A 21,930-nucleotide genomic window follows, 5' to 3' on the forward strand; every position below is an offset into this window, starting at 1 on the left:
TCAGTGTAAATTTCTAGAAGTAGAATTTCTGGGTCTATAGGGTATGTAAAATTATATTATGTGATACATTATACATTGCTATATTGCTTATTACATAATTATATGTTAGTCAGAGTATATAATATTATATGCTATAATGTTACATATTAATTTGTAGTGATGTATTAAATATACAATAATTAACTTGATATATACTAATTTTCACATGTTTAGGCAGTTTTATCTGTCCCCTTGCACATGATTTGTATTTATCAATTTTAATCTCATCTGGTTATATTTCACTCATTGTTTCCAGGGTAGTTATAGCTTCTCATTGAAAGTATTTGTTATTTTTCTATACTTTCATTCAAACCATGTATGAGAAATAGTAAAAGATAAAAGCAATAAAAACCTTACTGCGCCATCTCAGACTTTATTATTTAATATTCTTGATCATTCTTCAAACATTAATAGCAATTTAGTAGTAATGAGCCCATGATTTTCCATCTCATCTTTAAGGTTGTAGCTACATAACATGCACTGTTCGGTAACATTCACATGCACTGTTTGGTAACATTCACATACACTGCCATCTACTTAGGGCTCTTGTTCAGCTACCAAAGGACAAACATAGTGTATTGATTTTCTGCATTCATCTTCACACTATATATTAGATTCAGAACACTGTAAGGCTTATGACATAAAGTGTATGTATCCAGCTCTTGTGTCTAAAGGTGAATTGGGGTATCTGTTAATCTCTGCTGGGCTCGCTTTGCATCTTTGAGTCAATTAACCTAGGCTGGAGTTGGCTAAATAGCTGTGCTTCAGGCTACAGTGACTGGAGGTTCTGCTGCTCATTTCTCTTATGTTTTTCACTAAATCAATCAGCCTCTAATACAAGAGTGGTAGAGGCAAAGAAGATCAGGGGGGAGTACGTAGCCGGCCTCTTGAGGCCTGTGCACAGAATAGGCACATGGGCCTTTCTGCCTATTTTACTCTCAATACATACAACATGGTCAAACCTAAATCAAGACGAGAGGAAATAGGTGGCTAGGGAGAGAGCTCAGTTGGTAAAGTGGTTGCCTTTTAAGCATGAGGACCCAGGTTGTGCTCCAGTTCACATGTAAAAAGCCTGATGTGGCAGCACACATTTCAAATCCCAGCGCTGAGGAAGCAGAGACAGAAGGCTCACTAGGGCTCTGTGGCCAGCTAGTCTAGCCTAATTGGCGCACTCCAGGTCAATAAGAGATCCTGTTTCAAAGGTGGACTGCATGTTTTAGGATGATGCCAAGGTTGTTCTCTGACTCTCTCTCTCTCTCTCTCTCTCTCTCTCTCTCTCTCTCTCTCTCTCTCTCTCTCTCTCTCTCTCTCTCTCACACACACACACACACACACACACACACACACACAGAGGCACATATACACACACAGGCACAGAGACACATAAATGGACAGGCACACACGCACATACAGAGAGGGTGCACATTGGCCACAGGCACACATATGAGTAGAGGAAATATACTTTACTTCTTTAGTCAGAGACACACATGTCAAAGGGTGTGGATCCATGCAGAGGTAAACAGCATGCTTCCCATACTAAGTGGCATTTATGTTTCTAGATCTTGTTCATTATGTTTGTTGTTTGTTTGTTTGTTTGTGCCAGAGTCTCACTGAGTAGCCCCAGCTGGCCCAAAACTTGCTACATAGACCAGATAGGCTTCAAACTCACAGAGATCTGTCTGCTTCTGCCTTCCAAGTGCTGGAATGGATTAAAAGGTATGTGGCATCATGCCTGACCCATGCTTTTCAAGAGTTTAAAACACAACTTTGTCTTAGAATCTAGAATGGCTTAATATCTCAGTCTTCAGTTTCTTGAATCTGCTTTCATCCTTTTGAAAATCAGAATTATGAGTATCCATTTTCAGACTTTGGATTGTAGTGAAGAACGCAGTGCCTTAGTCTGTAAAATCTCTTGATTCTTAGGATTATGTCATATTGTCACCAAAGGTTAATTCTTTCATAATTTCACTTAGTTTTATCAATGCTGTCTCTATATTAATAAAAGAAGTAACTAGTAAAAGGGAGTTATTAGGCAAGAGGTATTTGCTTCTTATAATATTTTCTGTAGATTGCCCATTTGACCTATAATGAACTTGAAGGCATCTCCGGGGAGGGAGACATATTGTGCAAGGAAGAGACCCTTAATTATCTGCATATATATATATATGTATATTTGATATACTATTAAACTACATATAAAGGATGAATACAGGAGATAATGGTACAAATTTTTAAATATAGAATTTGAATTTAAGATATGGACAATTTCATGTTTGATGGTGATATATAAAATATGTTCTATACTATTGTTATCAGCATATTATGCTATGGTTCAAATTTTTCAAAATAATCTTTCATAATCTCTTTTGGTTGTTTGTGTTTATTTGTTTGTTTTTGGTTGTTGATGTTCTATGTAGCCAAGGCTGGCCTGGTACTCTTGCTATGTCTCAGTTTGACTTCAAATTCATGTTGATGCTTTCATCTTAGACTCTCAAGTCATGAGTCAGCACATCTGGCTTCTTCCATTTCCTTTTAAAACGAAATCATTCCAGTCATTGTTATTGTAGGTGTTGAAATAATGTAAATCTTAAAAGCTGTTCATGCTATTCCTGGGTCAGGTAGTCTCAGCTTCATATTGAAAACAAATGGCCTTAATAAACCAAACAAAAATTCTATACACTAACATTTTTGGAAAGATGCCTACATCTTTGATTTTCAGGAAGTGAATACTGTTCAAGATTAACATGACCTGGGCAGCTAGTGGATCTGAAATACTTAAGATAGGAAATAAAAATCACTAAACTTGTTCCTCTATGTACCATCAGCAAATCTCCATCACAGCTTGCTTAGCCTTTGTGTAATTTAGAAAAAGACACCTCTTTGGGGGCATCTACTCTCCTTGGAGCAAGGACTGGGAATGCAGTCCATCTAGGCTCCTTTATGAGGAACACAGTCTGTACAATCCTGGAAAGAATGGTAAAATTACTGCTAATCCCTCTGACTGGGGGATGATCAAGGATAAAATACAGAAAAAAAGGTACAAAGGGCTCAGAGCAAAGGGGAGGGATTTGAAGAGTTGTAAGGGAAAGAAGCAAGCAAGGGCTATAGGCCGCCTATTAGTGACAATTGATAGCAATAATAATAAATTCTAATATCAGCTGATCTTTCTTTAAATGTCTAGCACTCTATTAAATTCACACGAGTGGATACTACTATTCTAATAATTCTTCAAGATTAGAACTACTATTCTCTCCAGTTTCAAAACAGAGACTGAAGCAAAAAATTATTAAGTGGTTTGATCTTGATTTCCAATTTGACTGACTATAGAATCAACTAAGAGAAAGTCCTAGGGCACACCTATGATGGATTTTCTTGATTAGGGTAACTGAAATGTGAAGACCCACCTTAAATGTGGGTGGCACCTTCTGGTGGCAGCTCATATATAAGGATGTCAAAGGGAATTTTATTTTTGTTTTTGCCTCATTGTTTTCACATCTCACTGATGAGTTCACCTACTCCATTTGGGAATTCATCTACCCTGTTGCCATTGCCATTATTGCCATATTCTGTAGGGATTTTTTTTTTACTCTTTTGAGGGACTGCCACCCACCTCCCAAATAAATACATGGAGACTTATTCTTACTTATGAATGCCTGGCCTTAACTTGGCTTGTTTCTAGCCAACTTTTCTTAAATTATCCCATATACCTTTTGTCTCTGAACTTGTACCTTTCTCTGTTCTATATAGGTTTTTTTCCTTCTTACTCCATGACTGGTTGTGTGGTTGGGTGGCTGGACCCTGGAGTCCTCCTCTCCTTCTATCTTTCTCGCTCCCCCCTCTTCTTGCTATTCATTCTCTCTGCCTGGCAGCCCTTCTGATCCCTCTCCTGCCTCACTATTGACTGTTCAGTTTTTTATTAGACCAATCAGGTGTTTTAGGCAGGCACAGTAACAGGACTTCACAGAGTTAAGCAAATGCAACATAAAAGAATACAATACATCTTTGCATCATTAAACAATATTCCACAGTATAAACAAATGTAACACATCTTAAAATAATATTCCACAATAACATTCCTTCATGGACGTGAGAACCCAGTTTCTTCAACCCTTCAACATACACTAAAAGCAGGTGGCTCTCCAGAAATCTTGCAGGCCTTTAGTGCCAGATTGAGACTGCTAAAGCATCCAGCCTCATGAACTTAGCAGCTACATGTGCTCAGCCTCTCTACTGTAAAGACAGCCATTGTTTGGCTACCTAGATTGTATCCTAAGACATTTCATATATATGAATATTTTTTAAATATTTTATATATGGACATATATATTCATTCTATTGTTTGTGTTCTACAAAATCTTGAATAATACAAATGGCATATCCTAGTTAGGGTTTTTATTGTGGTGAAGAAACACTATAACCGTGGCAACTCTTATAAATGAAAACATTTAACTGGGGTGACTCTCTTACAGTTTCAGAGGTTCAGTCCATTATCACCATGATGGGGAGCATGGTGGCATGCAGGCAGACATGCTGGCTACATCTTGACCAGAAGGCAACAGGAAGTTGACTGAGACACTGCATGGTATCCAGAGCATAGCAAACCTCAAAGCCTGCCCCACAGTGACACACTTCTTCCAACAAGGACAAACCCAGTCCAACAAAGCCACACCTCCCAATAGTGCCACTCCCTTTGAGGACTATTTTCTTTCAAAGCACCACATGGCATAACTATAATTTTGCCTGGGCTATCTGATGTTCCCCTAAGCATGTGAACTGCTTTTTGCAATGCATATTATGTGCTACACTGTCACCACACTCCAGATATCTACTATCGCATACACACACACACACACACAAAAAAAAAAAAAAAAACAGGCAGCAAATTGCCCTTGGAATTGTCTTTACTACATGCACAGAAATGAATTAGTGTCAAGATCTTCTCCTTATGCTTACTTATGATCAGTATTTCAAGAAAAGGACATCCAAATAGTGCTTGTATTTGGTACCTAACTCATTCTGGTTGGTAGGATACTTGACAAGTTTTAGAAGCAAGAGTCTCATATCCAACATCATACCTCTTCTAACCCAAATCTGGAGAATTTGTCACACTGTCCTAGAATCAAGAACTGCACATTTTAATTATTTTCATCTAAATACACAAGGGGGCATTGTAATCATTCAGTCCTATTCAGTCACACATGCCTCAAATATTTATTGCACACCTAATAAAAGATGAGATTACTGTCTCCAAGCCTAGCACTGATGACAGGATAGGGTGATAAGCATGGGGAGCCAAGGAAGCCCTGAATGAATGTGTAAAGAATGTATGGAGTCTTGAGTGAATATGTATCATTGACATAGGCTCAGTCATGACAAGAAAACCAATATTTCAGACCCATAACAGTTGTTAAAGCCTTACTCTGAGTGAGACTCAGAGGCAATGCCAAATCCTTTCTTTGGCCCAAGTATGAGTATTTATGAACAATCACCAGTGTATGCACAAACTAGCAACTGCACCTTCCTCTTCCTGGATGACTACAACCTGAGGTTGATCCCCTACCACCTATGGAGATGCCAAGCCCTCCTTCCCTTGCTTAACATACTAAACATACTGAGACTGTAGGCTGTTACGTAGTTAATGCTGCTCCATCAGAATGGATACCACCCACCTTATCTGAGCTTTCTGTAACATGTATCTGTGTGCCTGACCTTTCTTCATTCTCTTGTTGTCCCAATCAGGTTTCCAGGACCAAGCTGTGCTGGATGTGGAGTACAAGAAAGTGAAAAATGAGAACGTTAGAAGGAATAAGATGTGTATTTAAATGAAGAAACACTGTCATAGCATTTGCTATGTCTCAAGCACTACACTAAGGACTCTTACTCTTGTTCGTGTAAACAAACACCCTGTGAGACAGCTACTATTATTGCCATCTCCAGTTTTAAAGAAACAAGGCAAAAAGAGATCAAGTACCATTCATGACATTGCACAGGCAAATGGTACAAAACAGGCTTTGAATCATTGCTCCAGAGTCTGTGATTGGTTACTGTGAATGCTAGACTCATTAAAGAGCCCAGACCCCATAAAGAACTGTTCTTGGTCTCAGTGTCTCTGGTCCTGATCAGTGGCCTGCAATATTGGTTCCACACTAATAATAACCCAGAGTTTGAAAAGTGGCACCACTTTCCCAGAGCCCTACTTTCAGAGAGAATTGCATTTAACTGAACTGATTTTGCCTGGGCATCAAGATGTTTAAGATTTCCCTGTGAGGATCTAATGTGTACCTTGGTATGAAAAGAAAGGTAGGCTAAATCACCCCCTTTAGCAATCTGGGTTACCAAGTGTAGCATGAATCTTAAAAGTTCTTATTAACAAAATCAAACCTGAGGCCAGTTATTGGGGTGAACACTGGAAGGTCAGAGAACGAGAACAGGCCACAGCTACCTCACCTCGCCGGATCCTCAGCTGATCTTGTCTCCTCAGACTGGAGGCCTCTGAGTCCTCATCCAGAATGGGTCTCAGCTGAATTGCTACTCAAAAGCCTGAATACTTAACCAGCCAAATGCTTAACCAGCCAAATGCTTAACCAGCCAAATGCTTCTAGTTTCTGGTCCTCACGCCTTATATACCTTTCTGCTTTCTACCATCACTCCTTGGGATTAAAGGCTCGCTTTCTGGGATTAAAGGCGTGAGTCACCATGCTTGGCTGTATCCTTGAACACATGGATTTCTGGCTCTGGAATGCTAGGATTAAAGGCGTGTGCTACCACTGCCTATCCTTTATGTTTAATATTGTGGCTGCTCTGTCTCTGACCCCAGATAAGTTTATTAGCACGCACAATATTTGGGGGAATACAATACCACAACCAAGTGTCCTCTAATCCTAATTCAGTGCTGTTAAATGTTAAGACACAGCTCATGAGTAAAGCACCTGATTTAAGTGCAGATTCTGATTCAGTAGGTTTGAGGATGAGGGAAATTTGAGATGTAGTGTTTCTAACAAGTTCCCAGCAATGCTGAGGCTGCTGGTGCATGAATGTAGCAAGGATTTTGAGCTAAAGCATTGTCTTTAGACCAGAAACCTCAGCATCTTTAGTATGTTGGAAATGAAGACTTTATATGCCCACCTATTCCAGACTCCTGAATAGTCTGGGCTGCATTTTAATTCACATTCAAGTTCAAGAAGCTGCTTAAAAGCTACCGGCAGTTGATAGCTTCTGGGAGTGAGAGAGTCCTTTTTCTTCAGTAGTATGTCATGGTATAGGTTGTCCATGCCTGCAGTGGATGGCTTATACCCATGTGCATATAGACAACACTGATTAGACTCAGATTAATATTTAATAGCTAGGACATGAAGCTGGAAAAGGGACATGGTGTGGACGGTAGGTGTGATAAAAAAAATTGTGTACACGTGAAATTCTCAAGGAATGATTTTTTTAAATTGTATTTTTAAAAGAAGCTTCTCAAAGCCTCAGCTCCCCCACATGTACTAGGAATGAATTATGAATGTTCTAGCCATGTCCAGTGTGTGGCTGGCAAGCTGTATGCATCCCAGGATAGCTATAAACATAGTCTAACACATTTGTAGATGGCAATGTCAGTTTCAGTGTCAAAAGATCAGACACCTTCATGGGTATTGCCTCTCCTCAGCTCTTGAGAACTCAGACACTGACTCTTAAGGTCCAGCTATAAGCAGCCTTACTGAGCTCCTATGCATATAAATATAATAGATTTCAATGCTGGTCATCATGGTGTCTTGCTGCTCTATTCCTACACTTTCTCCTACCTGCATAGTTTTTGGTCAGCCTCATCCAGACACTGAAGGCCTAACTCATATTGTAATTCCTCCTTCTTAGAACCATTCCCAATTATACAATATCTGAACCCAGTGGATATTTTTTCACACAACAGAAACACATAAAACTTTAGCATTAATTCATTTAATTCCTGTTTTGCTTGTCATAAAAACCAAGGCACAGAGCCCTCACTTGCTCAGAGTTGATCCATGGCAGTGTAGAGGTTCAAAACCAATTAATCTGGCTTTAGAACCATAACATTCTTCTCATGGTGTGGACTTAGAGAAGAATCTGGAAATAATACATAGTACGGACAATGAAAGAAAGAACATTAGTTTCCTGTGTCTACTCTAACAAAGTGCCACACACTGGGTGGCCCAAAACAACAGAAATATGAATATTTCACAGTGCTGGAGGCTGGAAATACAATATCAAGGTTTCAGCAAGTCCATGTTCCCCTTGTAGGCTCTAGGGAAAGCTCCTTCATTACCTCTTTCTAGCTTCTGATGGTTGTGAACAATCCCTAGAATTCAAGGGCTTGAAGATGCATCACACTCTTATCTGACTCTGTTGCTACATTACCTTCTCAGTGTATCTCTGTCTTCTTGTGTCTTTATATGGGCATTAGTTATTGGCCCCTGGCTAGTGCTAATTCAATGTAACTTCATTAGCTACTTATATCCCTTATTTCCAAATAAAGTCACATTTCAAGGTACCAGGTAGACGGTAACCACTACTGCATTATTATTATTATTATTATTATTATTATTATTATTATTATTATTATTTATTGTTGTTGTTCTTTTATTGGTGGCAGTGGGAGGACTAGTCAACACAACACATAAGAACATAGATTATTTCAGGAGGAAAAAGTGGTTCTTTAAAGTGCTTAGCTAGGTATCACTTTGAAATGCTGCTGAAGCCTTGGAACTTGTAACCAATACCCTGAAGACTCATTGGAAGAGTGACCCGTGCAACAGCTGCACATTTCAATCAAGTGACTGCAATTTCTTCAGCACCAAAATGACATCATTTTCCACTTCTACCCAGTGTTCAACATCTGCTAGTGCTTGCAGTTTCTCCAAGAAAAATCAATCCAATTGATTTGATGTGTACAATAGGTGCTATCAAACCTGCTACTATGTGGAAGACTCTTCAGGAAGTAGATGCCAAGATGACCTGTCCCCTGGTGGAATGGGCATACAGTATCTGGATTAGCTGAGAGTCAGAAGGGGTAGCAGTTAAACAGGAGCAGCTGTGCTCTACAGTACTGTGGGATCTTTGGGGATAAGTACTTGGCTGTTCCAGCTTCTCTGATAGATCAAGCCCTCTCTCAGATCTTGTTGTGGAATATTTGTACACTGTGTGAAGATGTATTGCTGTGACTGGTGTAATAAAAAGCTGAATGTAAATAGCTAGGCAGGGAGGATAGGCAGGATTTCCGGGAGAGAGAAAAAGAGGAGGAGGAATGTAGGTTGCATGAATTACGCCAGCGGGATGCCAACGAAACATGGAGGGAATCAGACACACAGAATGAAAGATAAAGAGCCACATGGTAAAACATAGATTAATAGAAACAGGTTAATTTAAGTTATAAGAGCTAGTCGGACAAGCCTAAGCTAAGGCCAAGCTTTCATAATAAGTCTCTGTGTCATTATTTGTGAGCTGGTGACCCAAAGAAAAATCCACCTACATCTTATCATCACTGCTCTGAAGACATAACAAGGATATTCCAAGCTATGGTGAAGTGAAGTAAAGTGGAGAACATCCCATCTGAAAGAGAAGAACTGAAGAAAATGGTATTCTCATGCAGAATTCCCCTAGTGAAAAAGCTAGATCATGCCACTGCCCCAGACTCAGGGACATGTGGGCTCTGAAGGAGGCAGTAGTGGAGCAGTTTGGAGGCTGAAATAAAGCACTAGAAGCTGCTGAGACTGATCAAACCAGTGGAAAAGCAAAGAATGCAAGTGACAAAAAAAGTGTGACAAAAGAGAGAGGGGGAGATGACCTTAAGAACACTCTGTCCTTAAATGATTACACTGATGGAGAAATTATTCTTAAGAATAAATAGGTAGCATCACAGAGACAAGAAATTTAACTCCTCAAAGTGTTCCTGTAGTTGTGATCTTGAGGAAAGATGGGTATTCAGACTAATGTAAGGTAACCTCTTTTTGTGTCTGTTATCACTGCCATATCTGAAAAGAAGGACCAGGTCTCAGTTCCAAAAGCCCAGGGATGACCTCAAGCCCAAAGGAATAACCAGCTGGCCTTTCAGAACAGAAACTGGCTACAGAAAATATGGATGACTGACAATTTGTCTTGAAGCCATGCATCCAATGTCAGAAGAGGTCAGCAGACAGAAATGTTATTCATAGGCTATAGTACCTGCCTCTTGTTTTCACTGTGCTGGGAGAGGAAAGAAGCCTGGACTCTACATCCTCTTTGGAGGGAGATTTGGCTTGTTATGAATGTTTGAATGGCACAGATGAGATGCAGAGAAATGATAAGCAGGATCAAGTCAGATGAAATGCTCAGCACTGAGCATCTCCACGCAGTGTGACCCACTTCATATCCTTAGATAATCTTGCAAACTTCTCTATGTCCAGCCTTCCTTTCTTCTGAAATCTTAAAAATTGAGATGTCTTTTAAATTAGATTATCAGTTTGGAGATTCCATCACACAAAAAGCTGTTATGATCACTACACGCTTCCTCCTAAGAGAAGGCTCTAGGAAGGAGCAACTGCAAAGACAAAGAGAAAAACATATTCATTTGATAAATTAGCTGTTCTCTACTGGAGAGCATTCCCCATATTTTTCTTTTTCTATTAGAGAATAGTCTTAAACATAAAAATTCTCAGCGGCTATGAGAAAAACACTAAAATTCACAATCACAAAACAACCATAAATAATTTGATCATTTTACCTTTATAGTCAAACTACATCGTGGTTCTGAGAAACAAAAAGTAAAAACCTAAAAAAATCAAAACCACAAAAGGAAAACAAAATCCATCGAGAGATATCTTGATGCAGAACTAGAACAAAGATTAGTGAACTTTTTTGTTAAAATACACTTAAAATAACTTTAAAAATTATTTTATTTTTTATCTATGAATATTTTGCCTACATGTATATATGTGGCACGAATTCTAATTGATCTTAATAATAAAAACCCAGAGTCAAATATCAGGGTGAAAGCTGAAAGATCAGAGAAGCAGAGCAGCCAGCTACTAGAAAGACTTCTTACCTCTGGGCATCCTCAGACTGAAAAGGGAGAGCTCCTTTCTCCACCCCACCGTATCACTTCCTCTCTCCACCCAGCCATATCACTTCCTGTTTCCTCCTCCCAAATGCTGGAATTAAAGGTGTGTGCCTCCCAAGTACTAGGATCAAAGGTATGAGATCCCAAGTGCTGGGATTAAAGGTGTGTGCCACCACTGCCTGGCCTCTAGAGCTAGCTCCATACTCTGAACTCCAGGCAAGCTTTATTTGTTAGAGCGCAAACAAAATATCACCATATATAAATGTGCACCATGTGCTTGCCTGGTGCTTATAAAGTCCAGAAGAGGATGTCAGACTCCCTGGAATTAGAAATACTGCTAGTTGTGAGGCACTATAGGAGTACTGAAAATAGAACCTGGGTCCTTTGTAAGACCAGTAAGTGTTCTTAACTGCTAAGACATCTCTCTCGATCCAAAAATAACTTTTTATAGATGGCTGCAAATATAGCTCAATGATAAAATGTTTGGCTAGTACTCACAAGGCCCTAAGTTCAGCTTAGTGCTGTGAAAGAAAAAAAAATTGAAAAACTGTACACTCTTCCATACGTTAAAAAATTGGGATGTATTGTGGACATAGTAACTTGGAAGAGGGAAATCTCATGGGTCCCATCCCTAGACAAAGAACTACAGGCAACTAGTGACTGTTGAGAGAGAAAGAGAGAGAGGGAGAGAGGGAGAGAGAGAGAGAGAGAGAGAGAGAGAGAGAGAGAGAGAGAGAGAGAGAGAGAGAGAGAGAGAATTAGACTCTCAGGGATAAGTGCCCTAACTGGTTATCAAAGTCAGCCTTGAAATCTTACACATAAACAACACCAAACAGTCTTGGGGGCGTATTTATATATTTTCTCTCTCTCTCTCTTTTCTCTCTTCTCTCTCTCTCTCTCTCTCTCTCTCTCTCTCTCTCTCTCTCTCTCTCTCTCTTTTCTCTCCATATGTGTGTGTGTTTGTGTGTGTGCACGCACACATGTGCACGCCCATGTGTACTGTATCAAAAATAGAGAAAAAGAGGCCATTGATTTGAGAAGTGAGATGGACATATAGGAGTGGTTGAGGTTGGAGGAAGGAAAAGGAAGGAGGCAAGCAGTAAGTAGGTTTTAATTCTGGAATGTGATTAATATACAAGAAAATAAACAGATCAGAAAAGTTATTTACCTGTGAGGTATAAGCATTTAACTAACCACAATTCACAGTAAGCTACAGATTATTTCCCCACCCCAAGTACGCCCTTGTGCCTCTTTTTAAATAATCCTGCTCACACATTTCCAGACTTGCATTCTGAATTCATTTCCTTTTGTATGAATATCTTTCATTTGACATCCAAGGTTTTAAAATAAATTACTTACAAAGGCAACTGAGTAGCTAAGTTTTGCACAGTTCTTTGGTGAGAAATAACTGCAAGTGATTACTGGAACCACTTTGAGTACTGCTTGGAGCTTGCTTCATACAGACTTGTAAGTGAAGATGTTTTATTCTCACATTTCAGGCCCTGGTATTGACTGAATCTTTTTGTGCTATTTGCTTGTTATGTCTTCAACAAAATATTAATAAGTCCATCAGCACAATAGGAATATTTGCAGCTGTGAGTTTGGTACTGAGAGTGAGCCAAGCATGCAAACAGTGCCCTTTCTAGAACGTTGTGGAGAAAAGGAGGTTGGGAAGTGTGTTCCCTGCTTTGTTTATTCCTATGTTGGCATTGGTTGTAGTGTGCATTGAACAATCAGGTAACCATCTGTGAATGGTTTCCTTATCTCCCAGTTAGACTGACATATAAGAATAAATGGAAAGAAATTGGATCCTGAAGACCTGGATAGGACACTCAGTTCTGTTGTTACTGTGTGGTCAGGGACAGATTCTTTCAGACCTTCTGTAGACGCTGCTAGACGGAACTAAAACTGACCTCACAGGCAATAAGAGTGAAAATGATTTGGAAAAAAAAAAGGTGAGTTCTCATCACATGATAATTTCCCAGTCTTTTAAACCAGAGCTGAATTTTTAATACTCTTTTTAACTTAATATATATGTATGTAGACACACATATGAATACATATGATCATTCTAAATTAGAATATGGAGACAGACACCAGAGAAGACTTTCTAAAGGATGAAGCATGAGTTTTACAGAATAATTAGGAGGATAAAAAGAAAAGTATAGGAAGAGATCCTAGCATGTGCAAAGATGCAGAGGCAGGAAACGTGCTGATGAATTTGGGGTGGAAGTGCTTCCCCTTTCTTGAGCAATGGCTGCAGTTTGAGAGCCTGGAGATAACCTGGAGAGGAAGGCAAGCTGTGTAAGACACAATCTAGGCGACTCTAGAGTATAGCTGATTGACTGTAGGAGAGGCACAATAGAATCTGGGTTCTATTAGAAAGAGTCTGGGAGTTAGGAGGAGAGTAGATAGAGGAAGGAGATAGGGGATTTTTGCAGTGAGCCAAGCAAGAAGTAATTTAAGCTTGAAATAAGTGGTGGAGTGTGATTGTGGGATCAGATATGAAACTTGAGATAATGAGTCAAAATCTCTAGGATTCAGTCATTGCATATGGTAGAGGAGACCACAGCACATTAAGGAAGATTCCTTTTTTTGGTGTATTTGTTGGTTCACTCATTCATTCGGTAAATACTTATTGAACACCTATAACATGTATTCCTCCAGATGTTGGAAGATACAATAGTGAATAAGCAAGGATCATTCTTGTCCTCATAGAGTTTGCAATCTGGTGGAAATTTAAACAACACTTACAAGTAAGTCTATCTTTATAGTATTATTCCAGTTGTCATTGAACCAACAGCATGTTGTGTTTGAGATTCTTGTAGGACATCTGTGTGGAGCTTATTCAATTTGGAAATTATTTCTGTAAGTCTGTTTCTTAGGAGAGAAGCTTTGGGCACAGATGTGGATTTGGGAGTCATCATCATGTAGAGAGTTCCAAGAGACAAGCAAAACAAAATCAATACAGATTATTGTACATGGAAAAAATTCCTTAGCACCTTTGGCTTCAGACACCAGAAAACCCTGGGGGTTGTTTCTTCAGCTTCAGACAAAGCTAGAGTGAGAGATTTAAATGACAGTTCAGGCTTGTGGGTTTTTTGTTTTGTTTGCTTGTTTGTTTGTTTCTTATTTCTTGTACTCCCTTGGTCACAACAGCCTCTGGAAATACCCAGTCCCTAACTTGCATCTGTTCAATCAACAACCCCATCAGAGTTGTAGTTTTTATTTTTTACTTGTTTACTAACAGCTCCAACAAAGTCTCAGTGCAGATTATGGTCACTCCATTGAGAGTTACATGCCCATTCCTGAACTAAGCCCTATAACCAGGAGGTAGCATGTTGTGATATGAAGTGTATCAGTCATGGACCCAAACCTGTGGCCATGTGTGGGAAAGGGTAAGCTGCATGAAAAACCACAGCCATATTCCTACTAGAAATAGTTTGTGTTCATTTTTATCCCTCATTACTCCCCATCATCTTTTTCCTCTCGCACTAAATTCCTTCCTCTTCCAACAAGAGTCCCTCCACTTTAATGTGTTCGATTTTTTGTGTTTCTTTTTTTACTTACCAAATTTAATACCTTTCTGGGAGGTAGGTCCTTCATGAGGCCCTTTCCTATCTATGATGGAATGTTGGCACACCCAGTCTGGTGCTAGTCTTGTGCAGGTAACAATCACTGTTGGGAGTTCCTAAGTCCAATAACCACAGCATATTCAGAGGACAATATGTCACAGCACTCCTACCAACCGCCCAGCTCTTACATTCTTTCCACCACCTTTTCCATAACATTCTCTGAGCTTTGGGGAAAGAGGAGATATAGTTGTACTACTTAGAGCCAAGCACTCAATCGTCACTTGTTCATAGTACTTTGACCAGTCGTTGGTCTCTGTATTAACCACTTCCCACTGCAAAAAGAAGCTTCTGAGAACAGCACTATTCTGTAGGTATAAATATAAGTATCTCGAAGACAGTTTAATGGCATGTCTATTGATCCAAACAACAGTACTACTCACTTTATGCATGCCCATTTGCTGGATACTTCTAAATCAAGCCCTAGACAACACTTCATGTCATCAGACACATACTCTTAGTTTAATTGGAGGCAAAAGTGTAGAGATATTCTCTGGTAGATATTTCTATATTTATTTTCACTTCTAAATCACTGTAAAGAGATTCAATTAAATACAACATTTTTAGAAAATCATATAAACTGCCACTTGGCATTTTGCTGTTTCTTTCTTTTGTGTTTTGTTTTTATTCCTTTAGACAACATTTAAAATAAATCAAATTTTTAATAAATGGCACTAATAGCCTATGACATGAATGTCAAACAGAATATTTGTGTTACACACACTTTGTCAGCTGGCTCAAACCTTTAAAAGTACACATTTCTCTAAGGCTAATTGAATAATAGCTGAAACAAAAAGATTTCATTCTAATTATAATTTTTTTTAAATAAGAAAAATTACAAAGAGTCAACATCAGCTGGTTTCTATTTGAAAGACGGCCTGAATGATGACACTGTTGGCAACATCTCTGGGCTCTTCTCACACTTCTAAGCATTTAGAATGTGGTGGTTTTCAAGTAGACCTTGGCTCCTTTTGAGAATTGTGCATCTTGTTACTTGGGAGGCATAAGTAGCTCAGACTCTGAGATCTCATAAAGTATTGACTGTAGGTCATGAATTGTGGAGATTTACAGATACGACTTTGTTTTAGGTTTCTGGAATGTATTACAAGATTCACAATGACATTCACTCTCTGAATTCACAGTATGTCACCATGTCACTCATTCTAATGTATTACCACAAGCAAAGACAAATGACAGCCATATTGGCTTTTACACCATTACAAACCCAGGAGGGTAGTGAAACTTGTCATAGGTTAGGTCAAGCAAAGAGGAAAAGAAGAAAAATTGAGCATTTCAGCAGAAAAGCTAGGTAAACAAAAAGTCATTGGTTAGGATTGTAAATTGGTTCAACCTATTTGCAAACATTCTGGCCTGTTAAAACTAAACATATTTATGCCTTATGATACAGCAATCCACCTCATGGCACTAGAGGTCAAAATAGTGTTAGGGGTACTAGTGGGGGATGGGCATGGATAGGGGGTGCAGATGAGAGAAGGGTATAATTTGGAAGCCCAGAAATGTCCTATAGGTTGATTTGGTAGTGATTGAGTGTAGGCACAGGTAAATATCAATTAAACTGTTCAGTTCATATTTGTACCCTTCTCTGGAAGTTACATCACTAACAGGGCAATTATAAGTTCCTAAGAAAGAGGTTCTGTAGCATATTGGCCATTTAGAAGGATCTAGGTCTTAGAGTGAAGACATAGTCACAGGAGAGCTCTATAGTGACCTTCTCAGGTAAAGCCACCACCCTCCATAAAAGGTGGAGATATTGTTTGTGTTTCCCCATCAGAAAACCTCTTTTTCTAAGAACCTAGGACCCATCAAGAAAAAGGCCTGTGCCAGGCGGTGGTGGTGCAAGCCTTTAATCCCAGCACTTGTGAGAGAGAGGCAGGCAGATCTCTGTGAGTTTGAGGCCAGCCTGGTCTACAAAGCAAGTTAGTTCCAGGACAGCCAGGACTGTTACAGAGAAACCTTGTCTCGAAAAACAAAAACAAACAAACAAAAAAAGACCTGCCTCACCTAGAAGACCATTTTTATGGTCACAGACACAGATATAGACTCCTAAGACATTTATTTCTGGCAACTCCTGACTGTTCAATTAATCTCTCTTCAATAAATTGATGCTATGGTTGGTGGTCAGGTTAATCCTGAATTGTCACCTCTTAGTAAAACCAAAATTGGTTCATAACAAATCACATGCCATGTTAAATGGTAGGCTCTGTTCATACTGGTTGCTCCCTGCTTGTATTGGTGCTTCTTGCATTGAACATTGGGTTTGGGCTTCTTTCTGTCACTCCTTCGGCATTCCATTATTCAGGTGCATCCATTTGATAGTGAGGCACTGAAAACCAACCCTAACTAAGCTTTGTGTTGCTATGGTATCAGCTGATGTCTGGTAAGCATTGAGGGCAACAAGCTCATCTCTGTTTACTAAATCAGATATACTTTAGTTTGTAAAGAAAGGCACATCTGTACCTTTGCCTGGGAAATTATGACGGGCTCCTGGTGAGCACAGTTTATAAGAAAATGGAAGAAGAAGAAGAAGAAGAAGAAGAAGAAGAAGAAGAAGAAGAAGAAGAAGAAGAAGAAGAAGAAGAAGAAGAAGAACCTAAAAGTTTCAAGAGTATAATAAAAAGTCATGACAGCAAAAGTATGGTCGGCCCAAGGCACATTTCATGACTTAAGATGCTTTTATGTTTGTTTATATGTAGGTTTAAGAAATATGATAGCATTAATACAGAATATGGAACTGATTTGAAAAATGATGCTAAATTGGGAAACACAGAGAAGTTACATGTACTGAAATGAGACACAATTTTATTTTTCATGATTAGGTATCTCACTCAGCCTTATGGTATCTTTTAAATATTAAAAAACTATGAGAATGTAATGAATTAAAGCTGTTGGAAGCTTCCTAGAGAAAAAAAAAACTCTATTTAGAGACATTACATACATAGAATGTTTTTATTTGATTTTAATTCAAGGAACAAATTTTTATGGTTGAGTAAACTCTTGAGAAATGTTCCATAAGCTGCTTTTGCATTAGTGTTATACAGAGAAATACAGTATACCTTTGCTATGAAAATTTTTATAAGAACAGAACATATGTTCCACTTCATGGTATCAAACACAGAGCAAAATTACTCTAATTGGGAACACACTTGGGTAAATGATTGGATTAAAATGACTGAGAGTTATAAATGTCTGAAATGTCTATTTCGGGCATGAGTAGGGGAAATGGCACTAATTTCTAAAGTGTGCACATAATGATTGAATTATCCCACAGAGATGACAAGTATATCAGCATGTACTCTGGGAAGAAATGACATGTGAGAAAGGAAAGAGGCAAGCAACCCCTTCACCACGAAAATGTCTTTCTATGTCTATTGTCACACAAACCATAATTGCACCCATTTTCCTACAATCTCTTTACTCTCATCTATTGTATCTGCCAAACTAAATAAAATGATGTGTACGACCCTAATTCTTACCCAATTTCTCTCTCTCTCTCTCTCTCTCTCTCTCTCTCTCTCTCTCTCTCTCTCTCTCTCTCTCTCTCTCTCTCTCTTCCACTGTGTGTATATATGTGTGTCTGTCTGTCTGTCTCCCTCCATCATGCTCTCCCTCCCCCTCCCCTTCCTGGGGTTCACATTTAGAGGTTTTAAAGGGAGTCCCATGAGAAAGATCAGGTTGGTTTTTTATACTGAAAGATCCTACCAAACTTTCCACTTTTGACTTAAATTCGCATCAACAGTTACGTATTTTCCTCAGTATCTTAATTTTGGAATAAGTTAGTAAAATTTAGCCATGTAAAAGACACAGACACTGTATACATACACACCTGTCTTTCATACTGCTCTTTCCCCTTGTTCATGACACTGAAATATGAGTAAAATAAAAGCCTATCTCCCAACCTTATGCCTGCCTCTGTGTGTGTGTGTGTGTGTGTGTGTGTGTGTGTGTGTGTGTGTGTGTGTGTGTGTAAAATATTCTAAATGAAGAGAAAACATTCCAGGTGGCAGCAAGTTTAGTGTGTGTGCTAAAATAAAGGATCCGTAACCATTGGTGGTGGTGACTCCTCCCATATTCCTTGTGAATGAATTCATCCATCATATGTTGGTGTTTTATAGCTATGAGTATCTGTGACTTTGTCCTTGTAAGATTCTTTCTTGGACTGAAAAATTAGGAGGAATCATAGAATAAGCTCCCAGGAGAGTGACCCTCCTCCAGTATAGGGAGGGCATGGGAGGCTTGTCACACACCTTCTGGTTCAGACCCCAAGGCTCTCCCACCCCAGCCAGAAGTTTCTAATGGAATTAAGCCCTAGTTAGGCACAGCCAATGAGCTCCCATCCTCCCTGCCTTTCTGTGATAGTTTTAAAACCAGGGCTTCTTAACTTTCTCACTTGCAATCTTTTATTGCTCCAGAAAACTTAATATAGTCCCATGTATATAGGAATATGAAATGGACATACAAATTAAACATTTATTGATTATAAACCACAAAAGTTTTATTTTAAAGCAACTCTTAGGTACACATGTAATTTTACAGACATAAGGAAATTTGTACACCAATGTGATAGATGTGCTTGTTTATTTTTACATGAAGAATTTTATCTTTGCGGAATATTTGATCCTACAGGATGTAGAGCACCTTCAACATTTTTCAGAGTTGATCAATAATATGGTTTTTATAATTATCAATTCTGAGAATGTGCTTTCACTTAAATATATAGTGCAAAATGTCAGAAGTAGGTTTGGGGTCATTTCAGAAATTGTTAGGAATTCTGTGCTAATAATAAGCCAAAATTAACTGAATACTTTTTAAAAATAAGAGCAAACCACCAATTTAAACAGCAATTTTAAAAAATCAAATGTAACAATGCATTTCAGAGATATACTAATTAGCTACTTATATTCTCAATAATAACATTAGTAAAATATTAATAGTCTTTGTTTCCTATAATTCAACCATTATGTTACAATAATAGCCGGGCGGTGGTGGTGCACGCCTGTAATCCCAGCACTCGGGAGGCAGAGGCAGGCGGATCTCTGTGAGTTCGAGGCCAGCCTGGGCTACCAAGTGAGTTCCAGGAAAGGTGCAAAGCTACACAGAGAAACCCTGTCTCGAAAAACCAAAAAAAAAAAAATAATAGTAGGAAAGTTTGCATGTATGATAACAACACTGCACTTCATAACACAATTGTCTGGAATCTGAACAGAGGTATTACAGAAAGTGTTTGCTGGCATTGCATTGTGTGAAGACACATAGTACAAAGTGTACATGTGTGTGAAATGTTTATAACTAAGATTGTAGTGATATCTAGGAGTATAACACGAATAACTGTGACTAAAAACACTTTGTGTTCATTTGGTTTTGAATTAATTTAGGTTGCACTTTACAAATATTTTATTGCTGTCACATTTTCATGACATCCTTCCCCACTCAGTTATATAGCCCCTGAAACAAAGTTTAAGAAGCTATGTTTTGCCTGCCGGGCAGCTGTGGTGCATGCCTTTAATCCAAGCACTTGGGAGGCAGAGGCAGGCAGATCTGCGTGAGTTCAAGGCCAGCCTGGTCTACAGAATGAGATCCAGGACAAGCACCAAAACTACACGGAGAAACCTTATCTTGAAGGAAGAAGAAGAAGAAGAAGAAGAAGAAGAAGAAGAAGAAGAAGAAGAAGAAGAAGAAGAAGAAGAAGAAGAAGAAGAAGAAGAAGAAGAAGGAGAAGAAGAAGAAGAAGCAGCTATGTTTTAGATTGCCTCTCAGAAAGGTACCTGCACTTACTTACATTCTTATTTCAAAGTTAGTGTGTAGGAGACCCAACTTGACCAGATGGAACTCATATCTACATTGGAGTCTTCCCTGTATGGTTGATTGTAGCCATATGGAAGACACTTGGTCATGCTGAACCTATTTTTCCATCTGTAGAATAGAAATAATAGTGTGCCTTTGCTTCTTACCATTTTGTTGGGAAGAATAAGCTGATATATGTGAAAGTGTTTCAAAGCCTGCCAAGAACATGCAAATATTGTTCTTTTTTTTTCTTTTTACTCTCATTGGGGAAAGAGACTGTTTTTTGTCTAGGAGCAGAAATTCTCAAAAACATTTTAGTATAAAATAATTATGGATTCAGAGACAGATGTAACAAAAGTATGCAGAATGCCATGTACTATTCCCCCAGCTTCTCTTAAGGGTGACATTATGTGACTATTGTAGGACATCAAAACCAGACTATTAATATTTATATTGGACTAATAAATAGATTATACGTATTATCCAGTTTTGTGCTTTTTACCAATCTGAAATTCTGTTTCTCCTTGGTTTTTTGGTCTCCACTTTCTCTAGCCACAGTTATCTTTGAGGAGTCTAAACTAACCACTTGAATTAAGCCACTAACTTAATTTCTGTCATATTTGAGCAGGTTCTGATTTAAAACCTTCACCCCTTGTCCTAACTATACTTAAAATCTCTGTAAAAAAAAATTCTTGTTCTTTTTATCTAAATCTTTTCTTTCACTGTTTATTGACCAACAAGTGGGTTAGGTAGGAAAAAAAATCCCAAGATCTTGGACCTGCTAAGCAACTTACTAAAATGGTAAAGGCGTCAGTTATCAACAGAGCTGCATCAAATGACAAATTAGATTATGGTGTTTTCATTAACAGTTTACTTCATTTTCTTTAGTTTTTGAAAAGAAATATAGTAGAAATGTTTTCTTAGTCAATTCATATCTTTCTTAATGTTCAAAGTTCTTCTGTCACCCTTCTTACTACTGTTTCGATTTTCTCTTAGTGGCTAGAAAAAAACATGGGTAGAATCTGGAGCTAGAGAGATCACTCAGTGCTTAAAAGCACTTGCTGATCTTCCAAAAGATTCATGTTCTGTTCCCAGCATCCACATATCAGCTTACAATTCTAGTCCAGGGGATTCGATGCCCTCCTCAGACTTCAGAAACACATGTGGTGCATGTACACACACACACACACACACACACACACACACACACACACACACACCACACACACACACACACACACACACACACACACACACACACACACACACATACACACAGAGGCAAAACACTCCTACACATAACTATTTTAAATAAAAAATAAAATATAAATAAAATCTATTTAAGTGGGTAGAACCCTTTATCAATTTTCTCATTAAGACAGGGTTGTGGAGTCATTTTAAGTA

At 38.6% G+C, this 21,930-nt stretch overlaps 1 long non-coding RNA gene across 1 annotated transcript in view; it reads left to right on the forward strand.

The window, feature by feature from the left end:
• The window catches only part of LOC128114625 (uncharacterized), a 14,310-nt gene extending 5,820 nt beyond the window's left edge, over positions 1-8,490 (forward strand). The window contains exons 3-4 of the long non-coding RNA XR_008219838.1: positions 1,643-1,755; positions 5,779-8,490. This is a non-coding gene — a long non-coding RNA (uncharacterized LOC128114625). The remainder of the gene's footprint in view (positions 1-1,642; positions 1,756-5,778) is intronic.
• Positions 8,491-21,930: the final 13,440 nt, after the last annotated feature.

Source organism: Peromyscus californicus, unplaced genomic scaffold (assembly GCF_007827085.1).
Source record: "Peromyscus californicus insignis strain IS unplaced genomic scaffold, ASM782708v3 Scaffold_10__1_contigs__length_136768540, whole genome shotgun sequence".
Taxonomy (NCBI): Eukaryota; Metazoa; Chordata; class Mammalia; order Rodentia; family Cricetidae; genus Peromyscus; species Peromyscus californicus.